Source organism: Notamacropus eugenii, chromosome 2, assembly GCF_028372415.1.
Source record: "Notamacropus eugenii isolate mMacEug1 chromosome 2, mMacEug1.pri_v2, whole genome shotgun sequence".
Taxonomy (NCBI): domain Eukaryota; kingdom Metazoa; phylum Chordata; class Mammalia; order Diprotodontia; family Macropodidae; genus Notamacropus; species Notamacropus eugenii.
The window spans coordinates 413,859,063-413,874,913 of NC_092873.1; the positions used below are offsets into that span (position 1 = coordinate 413,859,063).

Below are 15,851 nucleotides of genomic sequence, written 5' to 3' on the forward strand. Positions count from 1 at the left end.
AGGGAGGAAGGAAGGAAGGGGAAGCATTCAATGTACTAAGTCTATATTCTATAGCAGTGGTTTGTGCCAATGTTATGTTTTATGTCTAAGCCAGTATCAGGAACACTCTTAAATCTCGCTCAAACATAAATCTTCAGGGCCACCCTAGAAGTGCTTTTTGAGGTAATAACAAAGGTGGCAAGGCACTTCACTGTCAACTACAAATAGCAGTTCCCTACTTAACATGGAAAGGTTAAGAGTCAGGCTACTGAACCAAACTAAAAGTTACCTACAAAGTAAAAGAAGCAAATACTTGAAAAGCCAAACACTTGAAACAAGCAAAATTGCCAATCATCAAATACCAACTTGCACTAGTAATAGAAATTCTGGCTCTTCCTAGCTAAAACTGGCAAATTTCTGGGCAAACAACATTGCAGCTACTTAATAGCCAGAAAGAGTCTGATTGCACAATTACATTGAGTATACATTTATATAATATATAATATTCACATATGTATGTGTGTATGTATGTGTATGTATACAGTCCAGACTTGTGATTTCATTGCTGTAGAGAATTCCCCATGAGGAAACTCCTTCTACTAGTACAGCTCGGTACCTGTCATACAACATCATACCTTCAGACAATGCCTGAGGCATTGAGAGTTTCAGTGACTGGTCCAAGCTCACACTGCCTGTGTCAGAAACAGTATTTGAATTCAGGTCATCCTATTTCTACCTCTCTTTATAAATAAGTGGACAGATAAATAGACAATACATATATAATCCAGAAGATAATTAAGATTAGTAACAAATTACCAAAAAGTAGGCATGTTACAAGACAGAAAAATTAAAATAAAATGCTGAAATGTAGGTATAAAAGGACAGAAAAATGGTTTCGATGCCATATTTTAAAACCATCTCATATCTTCTGATCAATACAATTAGAATTGTTACTCTATATTGGATTCAGTAAAGTTGGGAAAAGGGTCTTTCCTTAAGAAATGCCAGTTATTAACAGCATCCTAATTCAAATCTGCCATAATTGGGGAGGGAGGAATAGGTGACAAGAAACATGTCTCCTAATCTACTCAAAACTACCATTTTTGGGGAAGAAATAGTGGAAGAAAAGAAGTAATTCTCCTAATCTGAAGAATTTAACTAAAGGAACTATCCAGGAGGCCAACATTTAGGAAATGATCTGGTGTATCAAAACAGACATGTCAGAATATAGAAACAGAGTGTAAAAGAAACATAAACAATGTACTATGACTATAAATCCTACAAAGGGAGGCCTCTGAATTTTTCTTCAATAGAAAACAAAAAGGTGGCGAGGACACTTTCATTAAGCAATAAAGTAACAAAAATACAACAAACTCCGTGAGAAGGAACCAAGAAGAACGGTTCTGGTTGATCGTTGGAAGGGAAATTTTACAATATAATGAATTGGAAAGCGGAAAGCAAGACAAGTAGCTCTACGAAATTAGACCTGGGTGAAGAAGAGTTCAAAAGTCTTCAGTGGGTTTGGAAAATCTTTCCCTGAAATCCACACAGAAAAATACCTATATCAAAAAACAGTATTAATTGTAAATGAAGCAGTGACAGGTCAACATCCAGTACCCAGGTGAACACGCTTCCCTAACCCTGGGCGTCTGTCACCTCTGGCAGCGGAGACCCCAGTCTTTCCCTTCGGGAATTCCCAAAGGAGAGCTGCTCCACCTCCACCCATCTCCTACAGGTCAACCGGGGCTGCCCTATTCTTCGCCAGAAGCTTCCTCCGGCCAGTGGTCCACCCGCCTTGAGAGATTCTCCACGCAAAATGTCCATCTCTGGCGGGATGACATCCCCAGCTGCCCCCCCCACGCCCTCCGGGGCTCCCTCCTGGGCACGCCCGGCTGGTCTGGTGCCCTCCAAGGTGCCCATCGCTCAGAGCGCTCCCTCCTCCGCTCTCGCTCTCTGCCGGCCTCCTCCCGCAGGGCTCCGCTCCGCTCCCGGGGATTCCCTAGTCCCAGTCCAAGCCTCCCTTCTCTCCCTCTCCGGGATCCCCGGTCCCTCCCCTTCCAAGCCCGGGATGTCCCCTGTCCCTCACCTCCGATCCCCCGGGCCCTCCCGTGACACCGGGACAGCGGTCTGGCCGAGCGCCATTCTCTAAGGAGACCAGACGCTCGGGCTCCTCCAGGGAGGGAACCAGGTTTCCAAAAGCTCACCTTCTCTTCCAAGCCGCCCGGGGGCCCCAAACACCAGCGGGGACCTGTTCTTCCGGCTCCGGACGGAAAGGGTTGCCGCGTGGGGCAGGAAGTCCCGCCTTCCCCGTCTCGCCAGTCCTCGGTCCGATTCCCAGACGTCACGTTACGTCACCTCGACACTAACAGGCTCTCGGAATCCTTAGGGAGCCCGGAGAGGCGCTCTCCCGCGGGGGAGGGCGGGGGCGTGGCTAGGGTGTGGCGCGAACTGGAGAAAGACCGGGAGCGGGGGCGGAGTTAGGGCTCCGACTGAAAGTAGCAAACAATGAGTCTCTTTCTTCCCTCCCCCTCTCCCCCGCCCCATCTTAGACTCCGGAGATTGGGGAGATCTCCGAGTACTTCGAGTGCTGCCAGATCTTGGACCTTCCAAAACTCCTCAGCCAGGTCCACGAGCAGGGCTGGCCAGCCCGAAGACCTGCCGAGGGGGAGGAGCCGGGGCAGCTCCGGCCCTTTCTGTTACTGTTACTATTTGTATCCGATGTAGATAACATGTCAACTGTGGGTAATAGATCAGCGTGCGTCGTATGTCTGCCTTTATATCAAGTGTGGACAACCAATTACTACAGATATTACTTAGAGCAAAGTAATTGTTTCTTATTATTATGACTTTTTGTTGACGTCAAGCCCAAATCTTCCACCTTTGCTCCCAAACCTGACCTCTGGGGCAAAGAAAGGCGTCTAGTACTGCTTGGAAGCAACCCCCCTTCAAATACTTGGACGCAGTTATCCTCCCTCTCCAGAAGGATATCTATTATATTTATACAGAATTTATCTATATTTTATACGATCTATACATAATATATGATATTATATTGACAGAACTGAGGCTGATGGGGAAAAGAAAACTGGGGGCGGAGGTGTGCAGGAATAATAACCATTTCCAAGTTATTTGAAGGGCTGTTACTTCAGAGAAGTACTAGACTTGGCTTGCTGCACCCCAGAGGTCAGGGTTGGGTGCAATGGGTGGAAGACTCGGGCTTGATATGTAGAAGTAATAATAGTTATTAGCACTTGGATATATGTACGATCCATGTCATTTATCTATCTATATTCTGTATAATCTATGTATTCTATTAAATATGCCTCATTATAATAAATTACTGTATATCATAAAATATATACCTACATTTATATAATCTATTATATGCCATACTAATATATTTATGTTAATGATACACTATAATATAAAATGCTATGATCATTTTATGCTGTAAAATATTGTTATATATTATATGTTGTGTTATGTTGTTATGTAAAGTATATATTAGATCTAGATTATCTCAAATAGAGGTATATAATATAACTTACATAATATGCATTATACTTAATATATCAATTATATCAAATATAGGTATAGTAAATGATATAGATAGTACTCATATCACAGTAATTATTTGTTATTATTAATTATTTCCACATATCAAGACCAAGAGTCTTTCACCAAGTGCTCCCAACCCTGACCACTGAAACCAAGCACAATAATAAGTCTAGTAGGTCATACCTTCCCACCTCCCTCCCCAGTTCTGTTTTCTCCATCAGCTTCAGTTCCTTCAAACATCCTTACATGGACTGGAGGCCCTTTACCATCCTTGTTGCTCTCCTCAGACATTTTCTAGATTATCAGCAGCCTTCCCCAAATGTGGTGCCTGAAGCTTAGAAAGGAACTTTGGTGTATTAGAAAGCATGGGTAAACGGAGAGGAAAAAGTAGATTTCTGAACATTTTTTAAATAGAGAGATGGGGGTGCCACAAATGTGGACTGTTGCATGCACTTTTGGTCAATCACCTGGCACCTACTATGTGCCAGGCATGTGCTAAGTGCTGGGGATACAAAAAAAAGGTAAGAGACATTACCTGCTTTCAAGGAGCTAATGATCTAATGAGCGAGACTACATACAAGCTATGTACAAACAAAATATGTACAGAATAAATTGGGGATAATCTCATAGGGAAGGCACCAACATTAAGGATTCTTGCAGAAGGTGGGATTTTAGCCGAGACTAAGGAAGCAGAGATGTTAGGAGGCAGAGATTTGTAGGGAGTTCTAGGCATGGGAGACAGTGAGTCAAAATGCCGGGAGCTGTACATCAGACTTAGCTCTCTCTTCTTTGCCTGTCAGCCTTTCCAGGCCTCCTCTCCCAGGGCTTCACTTCCTTCCCTTATCTATTCCCCATCCCTCCAGGGAATTCCCATCCTGTCTTCTTCCTTTCTTTCCCTTTAATCTTTAATTCCCATCACCATATTATTCATTTTAGTGTTGTCATTCATTATAATTATTATCACTTATTAATTTTACTTGAAGGGAAGGTAGATGGCACAGTGGATTGAGCATTGGACTGGGAATCAGGAAGCTAAGAATTCCAAGAGGCAAGGGGAAGAACATTGTGACAGCCTGTGCAAAGTCACTGAGGCAAGAGATGAAAAAGCAAATAGTGTATCTTTGAAAGTAGTCATCTCAGTAAGCTATGCACCTATTCCATGATACTGTCATAGCTCAAAAAGGGAGTGCCTTCAGGGCCTTGCAACACATTCATTTGAATATCTTAGTTGGTGGTAAATCCTATTTTTCACTATTTGAAGATAGATTCAAATTTTAGACATCAGCCAAAAGTCACTTATGATTACCTGATGAATATGTGGATGAGTACCACATGGCAAAACCATTTTTGCACCCTATCCCACGCCCAAAGGTGAATGAAACTATTTTCCTTATTTTGAAAAAACTAGCTCTCAAAAGCTGTTTTAAATGAGCATTTCTAAAAATGTTTTAGAAATGGAATAACCATTCCACCTACCCTCAAAGTGTTATTGTAAGAATCCAATAAGAAAATATATTCATTCAATAAGCATGTTAAAAGTGACTACTATGTGTAAAGCATCGTGCTAGACGCTAGCAATAAAAAAACAAAATAAAATGTATTCCCTTCCTTCAATGGGGCTGGGAATAGGGGTTGAGAGCTGAGTGTGGGAGTGGGGAACAGAATAGAAAGTGAGAAAGGGATGGATGTAAGAGACATCGAGGAAGTATAATTGATGAGACTTGGCCACTGATGGGATCTGGGTGTCAGGGTAAGTGAGAGTGAAAAGTAGAAGATAAATCTGAGGCTGCAAATGTGATGATGATGACTCAGCAGAAATAGAGAAGTTTAGAAGAGGAATAGGTCTAAGAAAGAAGACTGTAAGTTGTTTGGGCATTTAAAGTCTGAGATACCTATAGATATACAGGTGAAGATGTCCATTGGTATTTATTGATTTCTGACTGGAGTTCAGGCATGAGATTGGGGCTGGATTTGAAAATTTGGGAATTATATGCAAAAAAAAAAAAAAAAGTAGTTAAACCCAAGAAATAGAGCCTTGAGGGAACACCCAAGGTCATAAATGTCAGCTATTATTACTATGAACTGAACACAGTATTTCAAATCTAGCCAGACAAAGGCAGAGCACAGTGGGAATAATACTTCCTTCACATTAGTCACTGTGCCTCAGAATGCAGCCAAAGATGACATTAATTTTCTTTTTTTTGCTACTGTGTCCCATTGCTGATTTATACTTCTATGCTTCAAACCGTCACCACTCCTACCCAGCCTCTTCAGATGAATTGTTATCCAGCTATTCTCCTGTTTTGTACTTTTTTAAACAAACACAGGAAGCTTTTTGCAGAAGAATACTTACTTCAAATGTATCACAAACACAAATTCACTCCCTCCGACAACACGAGGGAAGCACAACCCTCGGTCCCTGGGGAAGGAAAGAGGGTTAGGTGCGCAGTTTATCTCAGTTTCTGTAGAGTCCAGTCCCAATTCAACATGCAGAGCCCCACTGAGGCTCAAGTCCCCGTCATTCTGACTTGTCAGGGCTTCCAAGCTGGCCTGATGGGCTACATGCCCCACTCTTGCAATCCTGGCTCCAAGATCTCCGCCTCAAACTCCTAGTCCAAGGGTGGGGATCACCTCAGGCACCTGAAAGTCAAGGAAAAGAATACGAAACGGAAACAAACACCCCCGGGCTCATGTCTCTCAGACAGGTAAAAGAAGGAGAGCAAGGGTTCTTTCCTTCTTACCGGTTAAGTTCATGGAAGTCACACAAAGTCTCTCTCTCTCTCTCTCTGACTGTCCCCTGCATATAACATAGGAAGTCTTGGGTTCATCAAACGGAGGCAGCATAAATATCTCTAGCTTCCTTTCCCTCCACCATTCTCCAAAGGAGACTTTAATCCTTGCTTGGAGGAGAAAGAGAAAGTAGGGGCGGGACGCCCCTGCTCTCCTCAGAGAGAGAAAGTACTGGTAGGGTAAAGTTATATCTATCTGTTCCCTTAAAGTCTAAGGGATGTGATGAGACTCAAGCTAACTTCGGATTGCTGTTCATTACTGGGGGGTGGGGGGAGGAGAGAGAAGGACCCCAAGCTCTATACCCACACCAGTTCCACAATGAGCACACAAAGACAGCCAAGAAAATCCGTTTACCCAAATGGGTAGCAAAATGGAAATCAGACAAGGTATGTGTACATACATACATACTTACATACTTATATACCAAACAATATAGAGTGAAGGAGCTTACCTCTTAAGAGGGAGATAACTCAGCTCAACCAAAAGAGACAATCTGAGATCTCCACCACAGTCTCTAATGTAGCAGGTTGCGGATAGGGAGGCTGCCTGTTGATGATGATGACTGCCAGTTCTTTTATCTTCTCAGATAATGATGGAGACTGCCGGTTCTTTTATCTTCTAAGAGCATTTCTCTTCAGCAGCCTGAGGTGGGGGTGGCTTTCTCTACCTCCCCTCTTGAAGCTGGAAGCCCAAAGCTACTCATAGCTTGAAGACAACATGAACAAGGCTCAAAGAAGATGGAAGAGAGGGAAACTCTTATCAACTATGCCCCACCCTTTGTGCAGAATAGGGTTTTCATCTCTACCAAGGAGGAAAGAATTTCTTACCAATGGACTTTGTTACCGAGGTTACAAAAATGAATATTTTGAACCAGACTATAGAATTTTATATTTATGACATTCCAATTTCATTTTAAAAGATCTAGGTCGTATTAGTATCTTCAAAGCACAGATTTTAAAGTGGAAAGGATCTCAAAAGCTATCTAAGTGCAACCTCTCTATTTTCCTAATGAGGAAACAGAGGCTCAGTGCCTTCAAGTACACACAGGTTGGTTGGTTGGTTGGTTGTTGTCCTTCATTCTCCAAGAGAACCAAAATGACATCACCATGATAAAGTCAAGTTTTAATGTGTCCGACTGTGGCTGATCAGACCAATACAAACTCGGAATGCTCTACCACAGGTTGGGCACAGATAGTCCATATGAATTTTGGGGGTAGATACTCCAGATTTGCTCATCTTACATTTACTTTGTGCTGTTTCAATTCTGCTTTGCTCATGGAGCATAATACCCTTTCTGATGTGGGCATGCCATTCTGTGCAGTCCTGTGCCAGTATCTCCCATATTGTACAATCAAATCCAAAGGTCTTGAAAGAGACCTTGAGAGTATCCTTGCATTTCTTCTGACCACCATGTGATTGCCTGCCCCATGTGAGTTCTCCATAAAATAGTCTTTTTGGCAAGCGTACATTTTGCATTAGAACAACATGACCAGCCCAGAGGAGTTACGCTCTCTGCAGCAAATGCTTGGCAATTTAGTTTGAACACACAGGTAGTAAGCAACAAAGGTGGAACTTCAAGAGTCAGAAAATCTCATCTTCTTGAGTTTAAATCTGGCCTCAGATACTAGCTGTGTAACCCTAAGCAAGTCACATAACCCTGTTTGCCTTAGTTTTCTCATCTGTAAAATGAGCTGGAAAAGGAAATGGTAAACCACTCCAGTTGCCAAGAAAATCTTAAATGGGGTCATAGGAGTCAGACACGACTGAGCCAACCAACCAAAACTAACTCCAAATCCAATGACCTTTCCACCATACAGCTCTACGTCCCCAGACATTTATGTTAAGATTGGAGAAAAGTTCTGATTTTCTAGCTAAGTGCCAAACCAATCTAGCCTGAAAGGCAGACTGAAATCCAGCTATAAAGAGAAGTAGAACAGCCAACTAGAGAGTCTCCTAGGACTCAGAAACATTCTGCATCATGCCTCTCTCCAATCAGTTTTTAAAGTCTCAGAACAAAAATGCTCTTCCTGATCATTTCCTGACCCCTGAGTCATATTTTTAAAAAATAGCCCAAATATAATAGGAGACCCTTGCTCCAGTGAGGGAGGTGTTCAAGAATAGGAGGAGAACTTACCTCAAGGTAAAAAAAAAAATCTGATTTGGAACAGCTTTTTACAGCTATTTCAGTGTTGTTACTGAAATCTAGCTCTCCAACACATCAGTTTAATTACATCAAGAATGATGGTGTAGAGAATTAGCAGCAAAAGCCCTATTTCCCTCTGCAGTTTCCAGATCCCTCAGTGAATTTCCATCCTGGTTAAATACATCAAATATATTTTCAGGGTGGGAGGAGAAGTACTTCTGCATTCTAATTTTCAGAATCAAAGAGTAGTTCTTTGACCTTCTCTCTCCGTATCTTAAAAAGGGGCAAGTTGTTGTTGGTTAGTCATGTCAGACTCCCCATGACACCATTTGGGGTTTTCCTGGCAGAGATACTGGAGCAGTTTGCCATTTCCTTCTCCAGCTCATGTTATAAATGAGGAACTGAGGCAAACAGGGTTAAGTGACTTGTCCAGGGTCACATAACTAGTAAGTGTCTGAGGTCAGATTTGAATTCAGGAAGACTCATCTTCCTGATTCTTGCCCTAGACTCCGTCCACTGTGCCACCTAGCGGCCCTTCCCTCCCACTCCTGCTTAAAAAAAAAGTAGGTAGAACACATGAAAAGGGAGACATTAGGGTTGTCTTTCTGATATGTTATATGGAGCAGTTTTGCTGCCTATCTCCAAACTCTGCATTCAGCATTTTACCTATCTCTCTTAGCTTTGTGCCATTTAAAAATCTGACCTGTATATTTATTATAGCATCAGCCAAGTTGTTGATTAAAAAAATTGACTTTTTTCTTTTGCTTTTAATTTTATTTCTTCCAATTTTCAAAAATCCATCTTCCTCTCCCATCCCACCCCTTTGAAAAAGGAAATAGAAAAAGAAAACCCTCATAAAAAATGTGTTTAGTCAAACAAAACAAATTCCCAAATTGGTCATATCTAAAAAAACATGTAGTTTGTCATCTATCTGTCAGGTGGTGAGGCTCATACTCTATAAAGAAGCCCCTGGAATTATGGTCCGTCTTTTCATTGATCACATTAATGATGATTGATACTGTTGACAGCCAGTAGCACTTCAAGGTTTACAAGGAGCTTTATAGGTATTATTTAATCCTCACAACAAGCTGAAGAGGTAGAGTGCTATTATTTATCCCTATTTTATAGGTGAGGAAACGGAGGCTGAGAGATGTTAAATGACTTATCCAGAGTCACACAGCTATTAAGTGTTTGAGGCTAGAGTGAACTCAGAACTTTCTGACTCCAGAACCAGAGAGCAGTCCATTTCTCTACCTACCTGTCTGAGGTATTTCAAAGTTATTTGCCTGACATATTATTGTCTTTGTATGAATTGTTCTCCTGATTCTTCTCATTTCAGTCTGTGCCAGTTCATACAAATCTTCCCACAATTATAAATGTTAATAGTTATAAAAATGTTAAACAGCATAGTATCAAAGAATGACTTCAGAGTCATTCCACTAAAACTTCCATCAATCTAATGTGAATAAATACTTGTCCCTTTTTTAGTTCAATTTTTCAACCTTGCTTGAAATCCACATAACTGTACCATCATATCACCCTCATCACAACATCTTTGTCCACAAGAGAATGAGAGATTTTGTCAAAGACTTTACTTAGGTCTATATATACTATTTCCTGACAGAGAAGTGATGGCACAGAACCCAGATTGGGGCATTTACTTTTTGGATTTACTTTTTTCCAATACAAGGAATCTAATTTGTTTAACTATATGTATTTGTTACAGAAGATTAGTTTATTTATTTGTTTTCAATGAGGGGAAGGGGAAGGAAGAAAAAATAGGTTTTTTTCATTGAAAAAAATAAAACTTAATATTAAAAACGGAAAAGTGAGTGGTAGAAACAATTTATTCCAGGCATGGGAGACTGTCACTGAAAAGAGTGCCAGAAGACTGGTGAACAGCAAGAAGTCAGGTATTGCTAGAGTCAGTTGGTAAGTCAGTCAACAAACAAAGAGAAAAGCACCACACAAAATGAAGCTGAAAAAAGGGGAAAAGTCCAGAGAATCAAGAGCAGACCCAGGAGAAGAGTGAAAGACTGGCCTAGACTCTTCTTCAAAATGAAAGATACAGAAGGAATTCGACCATCAGAGCAATGGAAAGTGTATTGCATAGGCAGAGGGATCTCCAGATTAGAAGTCTAAAGGCATGTTAGAGAAGTCTGGAGAGTCAGGAATAAAGCCAGGAGAAAGTAAAAGAGAGGGAGTAATATATAAAGAAAGTGAAAAGATAAGACAGTGGAAAGGTTGTGAAGGACTTTAAATTTAAGAGAGAAGAAAATGAGGTGGGACATGAAAGTAACATAAGTTAGATAAGAGGAAAAATTTTTGTAATAGTTATGATGATGAGGTATGAAATTTCCCTAGATAAGGTTTAAAAGAAAGAAATTTTTACTGCTTGTTTTGAGGAGGGGTGGAATGTAATGACCTCTCCCTTTCTCTGTAATGGTAGCTCCCTACTCTGTGGATACAAGTAGAAATATTTTTTATATGCAATATTCTTCTCTTCCTTATTCCTCTCTCCTCACCAGCTAGAGGTCACAACAATCTGCTTTCTCCTTGGCAATCCACCTCATTAAATCTTTTTCAAGTACCTACTATACGTAAGGTACCATTTTAGGTACCAGTGACAGAAGAAAAAGGTCCTGCTCTTAAGGAGCTTACACTCTCCTGGGGGGGGAGGGGGGGAAGGGATGTAGCATGCATAGAAATAAGTAAAAACTAATTTGAGTTGGGACCAGGAAAAATTTGATATAGGACACTGAGGTATATAGACAGATGAAATATTTACCTGTGGGACTTTGGGAATGTCACTTAGCCTGATTGGGCTTAAGTTTCCTTCAGTTATAAAATGAGAGAACTGGATTATGGTTTGTTTGGGGTTTTTTTCATTGTGTGATCCCTTTCATTTTAATGGAGAGCTTAGACTATTTACATTTAGAATTCTAATTTTTGGTTGGTCAGTTATTCAGGTCAGAAAGGAAAAAAACTTTGCTATCCATATTATTTCCATTATTAATCCAAACGTAACAAATCTTCTCTAAACAAAGTTCTTCTAACTCAACTACTTCGTAAGTTTTTTTAGTTTATATTTCCTCTTTATTAGATATGAGTTTTGCTTTGAGATTACTCTTCTCTGCCACCCTCCCTTTTTGTTCTTTCATCCAGTTTCTTTGAAATATCCATTTGAAATATTTAATGAGTTAATCAACACAATGTTCTAAAGTTTCCCTCATTTTGTGTGCAATTAGTTCCTGTTGATCAGAGAGCTGTGAGTTGTTTTATATATTTGGTTTTTGGAGGCTTATTATTTATAGCATTTTTTTTAAAATTTTTGATTTGTTAATTTATTTTCAGCTTAACACATTCAGTTCCACAAACTTTTGAGTTTTAAATTTTCTCCCCTACCTTTCCCCAAGACTTCCTGCAATCTAATACATTCATGTTAAACACATTATCACATTAGTCATGCTGTAAAAAAGAATTATAACCAATGGATGAATAATGAGAAAGATGAAACAAAGCAAAAAAGAGAGAGAACAAATAGTATGCTTCGAACTGCATTCAGACTGTAATTCTTTCTCTGGATGTGGATAAGCATTTTCCATCATGAGTCTTTTGGAGTTGTCTCATTACCTTGTGTTGCTGCGAAGAGCCAAGTCTATCAGAGTTGGTCACTGCACATATTTATAGAGTTTCTAAAAAATGCATATATTTCTCAGTGAAATCTTTAAAGTTCTAGTGCTCTGCATATATCTCCCTCTTGCCTTCAGAAAGCATACTGACTTTATCACTTAATTACATGTTCTATTCTAATTATTCTGATTGTCTCTTCTTTCACATGAAAAATCCATGCTGATCTGGATTATTGTTCCTTAGTAAATGAATTCTATATTCCTTCTGGCAAGTTGAATCTTTTTCTAGTTTAAAATTCGTCACATTATGTTGTGACTTTATATCTATAATATATCTATCTATATCTATGTATCTATATCAATAATGTGTCTAGTCATGCCGATTCCTGGTTTGTTTGGGTTTTGAGGTTGTTGAGTTCCTATGGACTTGTATTTATTTTTCACTATTAATTTTTTTCTAATTCTGGAGGTCTTCTTTGACAATTTCCAAGAATATACTCTGGGAGCTAGGTGGCACAGTGGATAGCATGCCTAGCCTACAGTGACAAAGACCTTTTTCTTCCTGAGTTCAAATCTGACCTCAGACACTTACTAGTTGTATTACCCTGAGCAAGTTGCTTAACCTTACCCTGTTTGCCTCAGTTCCTCATTTATAAAATGAGAAGGAAATGGCAAACCACCTTGGTATCTTTGCCAAGAAAACCCCAGATGGGGTCATGAAGACAACAATGGTCATAAGATTTTATTTTTCTAAATATTCTGGGATATTACTCATTCTGAGATTGTTGCATTGAGATTTGTGTTTCAAGTCTGTCACTTTAGTCTACATACTTTCAAATTTTTAAAATAAATCCTTAAATATTTAACCTATGTTTCCAACTGTCCTGTATGATGTACAAATATATTTCCCTTTGCAGTAAGTTTGCTTTTGATTAATTTTATAGATTTTTTTGAGGTTTTCTATCATATTCTCCATATTGTTCAATATTCCTACTTTGTTGACATGGCATTTTACAGTGAAATGACATTATACAGTGAAACAATTTGTTCTGTAACTCATTTGTTGGGAAAAAATCATTTGAATTATGGGAACTGTGTCTAAAGATACTGTAATTTAAGTCATCTGGAAAAGATACTTCATTGATAGAAGGATTAGAAAGGAATCTGGCACTTTGCACATAATCACCTATAAAAAAAAAAAGAATATAAACATTGCTACACTACTCAGATGTAGTGAATTTTATCAGATTGATTTAAAATGAACTCTCTATTCCTTTACTGCTGAGGTATGACAAAAATCCCTTCCCGTATCTTTATTCTCTGTGAGCCTTGGGCTTGCAGAGAAACTTTCCCTCCCTTCACAAAAGACCTGGAAAGAAAGGGGAAAGGAAGGAGAGGAAAAGATAGACAGCAGCGTCCATCTCCATGCCAGTAATGAAGCTCATTTGTTTTAACAAATCTATAAAAACTCTTGTGACGCATCCGTTGTATATTTAAATCAAGGGACACAAAGGGAAACAAGAGAGTAAATTCTCCCGATGGGTGGTGGCTACTATCTTAAATATTAATATTTTCATTGCTTAGATTAGGAACAAGAAGAAATAGCTTGCTCAAGAAAATAAAGCTGCCCTTCAGTAGAACAAAAATGAAAAGGGACTGGTGCTCGAAGACTTGTTCAGGCTTTGAGTTCTCTCTAGTGGCCAGTGGGACCGTAACAGCCTATGGAAGGGTTGTCGGTCCAGAAAGTAGAATGCCACCTGGTGGCTACCGTAGATACTGCACTCTGAATTATTCAAAAACCCCTCTCCTGGAGTCAGGAGCCAAAACTAAAAAACCCATGTCACCGTGAAATGTTCTTAACTTTGACCTCGCCCCCCAAAGATACAATCTGATCAACAGGATAAGAGCTAATACCTAGATATACAATACCTCTCCTCAGTGGAATTCCAAACGAAGTATGTATGATTCCCTGACTCTGTATTAGTATAAAACTAATCAGATTCTCCCGTCAGACCTCTGGCAACTCAAGTCAACGAAAATGTCAGATGTCTAAAGAAGATCCTTTCCTCAACTCCTTGAGTTAACAGTTGAACTAACAGTTTGAGAAGTGGGGAAAGAGGTTCAGAAGGGGATTTGTAACTATTATTAATTTCCATTGTAATTCTCATTTTTTCTTCCAAAACTTCCTTTAACACTGGTGAGCATTTCACAAACCTAGTTGAAACATAGTAACATAGCTTGATTTTAGTCATTTTCAATTTATGGCTAAGAACATTCTTGGTTGAGGCAGTCGGAAAATCTGCCTTAGACATTAGAACGCCTACAATGCGTTTAATGTTTTTGGTTTGCTTTTATAAGGTTTTTAATAGGACTTGGATGGGTTTCATTCTGTATAGGTGAAATGGTTATCCACATGGATGAGACCACAAATTCAATGAAGCAGATACGTATTTTTGTAAGGTTATGAACTTTAATTCATGATATGTGGGAATGAAGGGAAAGGGGAGTTTTTTTCTCTTTTTACTCCTTCTTCAGATATTCCCACAGACCCTGGACAGTTCAGAGGCAGCAGTCCTCTGCCTCCTTACTTATTATCTGTTTGAATAGGGAGTGCTGGGTCTCCCGTTTACTAGCTGTCTGATCTCCAAAAGCCTCAAAACATTCTATAGATGTGTTGTTATTATTTCATTGCTGTAAAATAGGAATAATACTTACATTAACTCCTGGCACTTAGTGCATGCTTAATAAATGCTTGTTGACTGACTGACTCCCTCAGAGGGTTGCTGTGAGAAATAACTGAAATGCTCCGAGTAAAGTGATTTGCAAACCTTAAATTGATATAATTATATACATATGTGCATATTGTATGTAATTATATATGAATGTGGTTATCATTATTAATACGCCAAATAAACCACATTGTGATTCATTATTATATATTAATGATTATAGTTGAATTTATGTAGTGCTTTAAGATTTGCGAAGCATTTTACAAATATTATTTAACTCACAACAACCCTGAGAGGTAAATATTATAGGAATTGTCATTCCCATTTTAGAGATCAGGAAACTGAGATTTGTGCGAGAGAGATACTGAGAGGTTAAGTGTTCATATCGTACAGCTAGTAGATATCAGAGGCAGGATTCAGACCTAGGTCTTCCTTAGTCCAGGTCCCAAACTCTATCTACTATGTTAGCCTACTTCTGCTAATAGCAATAGTGAATTCCAAGGAAGATAGAAAAACAAGTCATTTTTTTTCTTCCCAATGGGAATTAACTCCCTAGACTACCCTTCTCTCCATCATTTGGTAATTTAAATATGGAGAAACAGCTCTCATCTTAATAACCAGAGTTCAGCATTGTCCTGAAACCACAGAGTGAATTTATACCTGTTTATTAGAACAACAATTTTACACCTTGGGAAGGAGGTATCTATATGTGGAAAACTTAGATTGAAACTTTCCCTTCCGAACATTTATTTTTCTTCCTTAAAGAGCGAATTTTTCTATATAAATATCCTAGTGATTGATTGCTGTCAGGATTGCAGGTTGCCTTTTCTTCAACGCCTTCTCCAACTCTCTGAAGCAAGAAAAAAAATGTGTCAAGTAGTGTTCTTGTTACTAAAAGATTTTGTCTTTTGCTTAGTTTATAAACTCCCTAGAGGTGTCCTCTACACTCTGTAAATAGTTACAGACTCAAAAAGTATTCTTCACATGTTAAGTCCTTGATCAGAGAAGTTCCTAATCAAT

At 39.4% G+C, this 15,851-nt stretch overlaps 1 protein-coding gene across 4 annotated transcripts in view; it reads right to left on the minus strand.

Moving 5' to 3' along the window:
* DISP1 (dispatched RND transporter family member 1) overlaps positions 1–7,045 on the minus strand; it is a 265,708-nt gene extending 258,663 nt beyond the window's left edge. Inside the window, exons 1-3 of one of the 4 annotated variants that reach the window (XM_072647748.1) lie at positions 6,779–7,045; positions 5,891–6,177; positions 2,066–2,427 (exon numbers count right to left, since the gene is read on the minus strand). The gene's annotated coding sequence lies outside the window, so the exon portion shown is untranslated. Of the gene's footprint in view, positions 1–2,065; positions 2,428–5,890; positions 6,178–6,278; positions 6,388–6,778 lie in introns of those variants that run through there. The other 3 variants (XM_072647749.1, XM_072647746.1, XM_072647747.1) reach the window with 3 other exon arrangements.
* Positions 7,046–15,851: the final 8,806 nt, after the last annotated feature.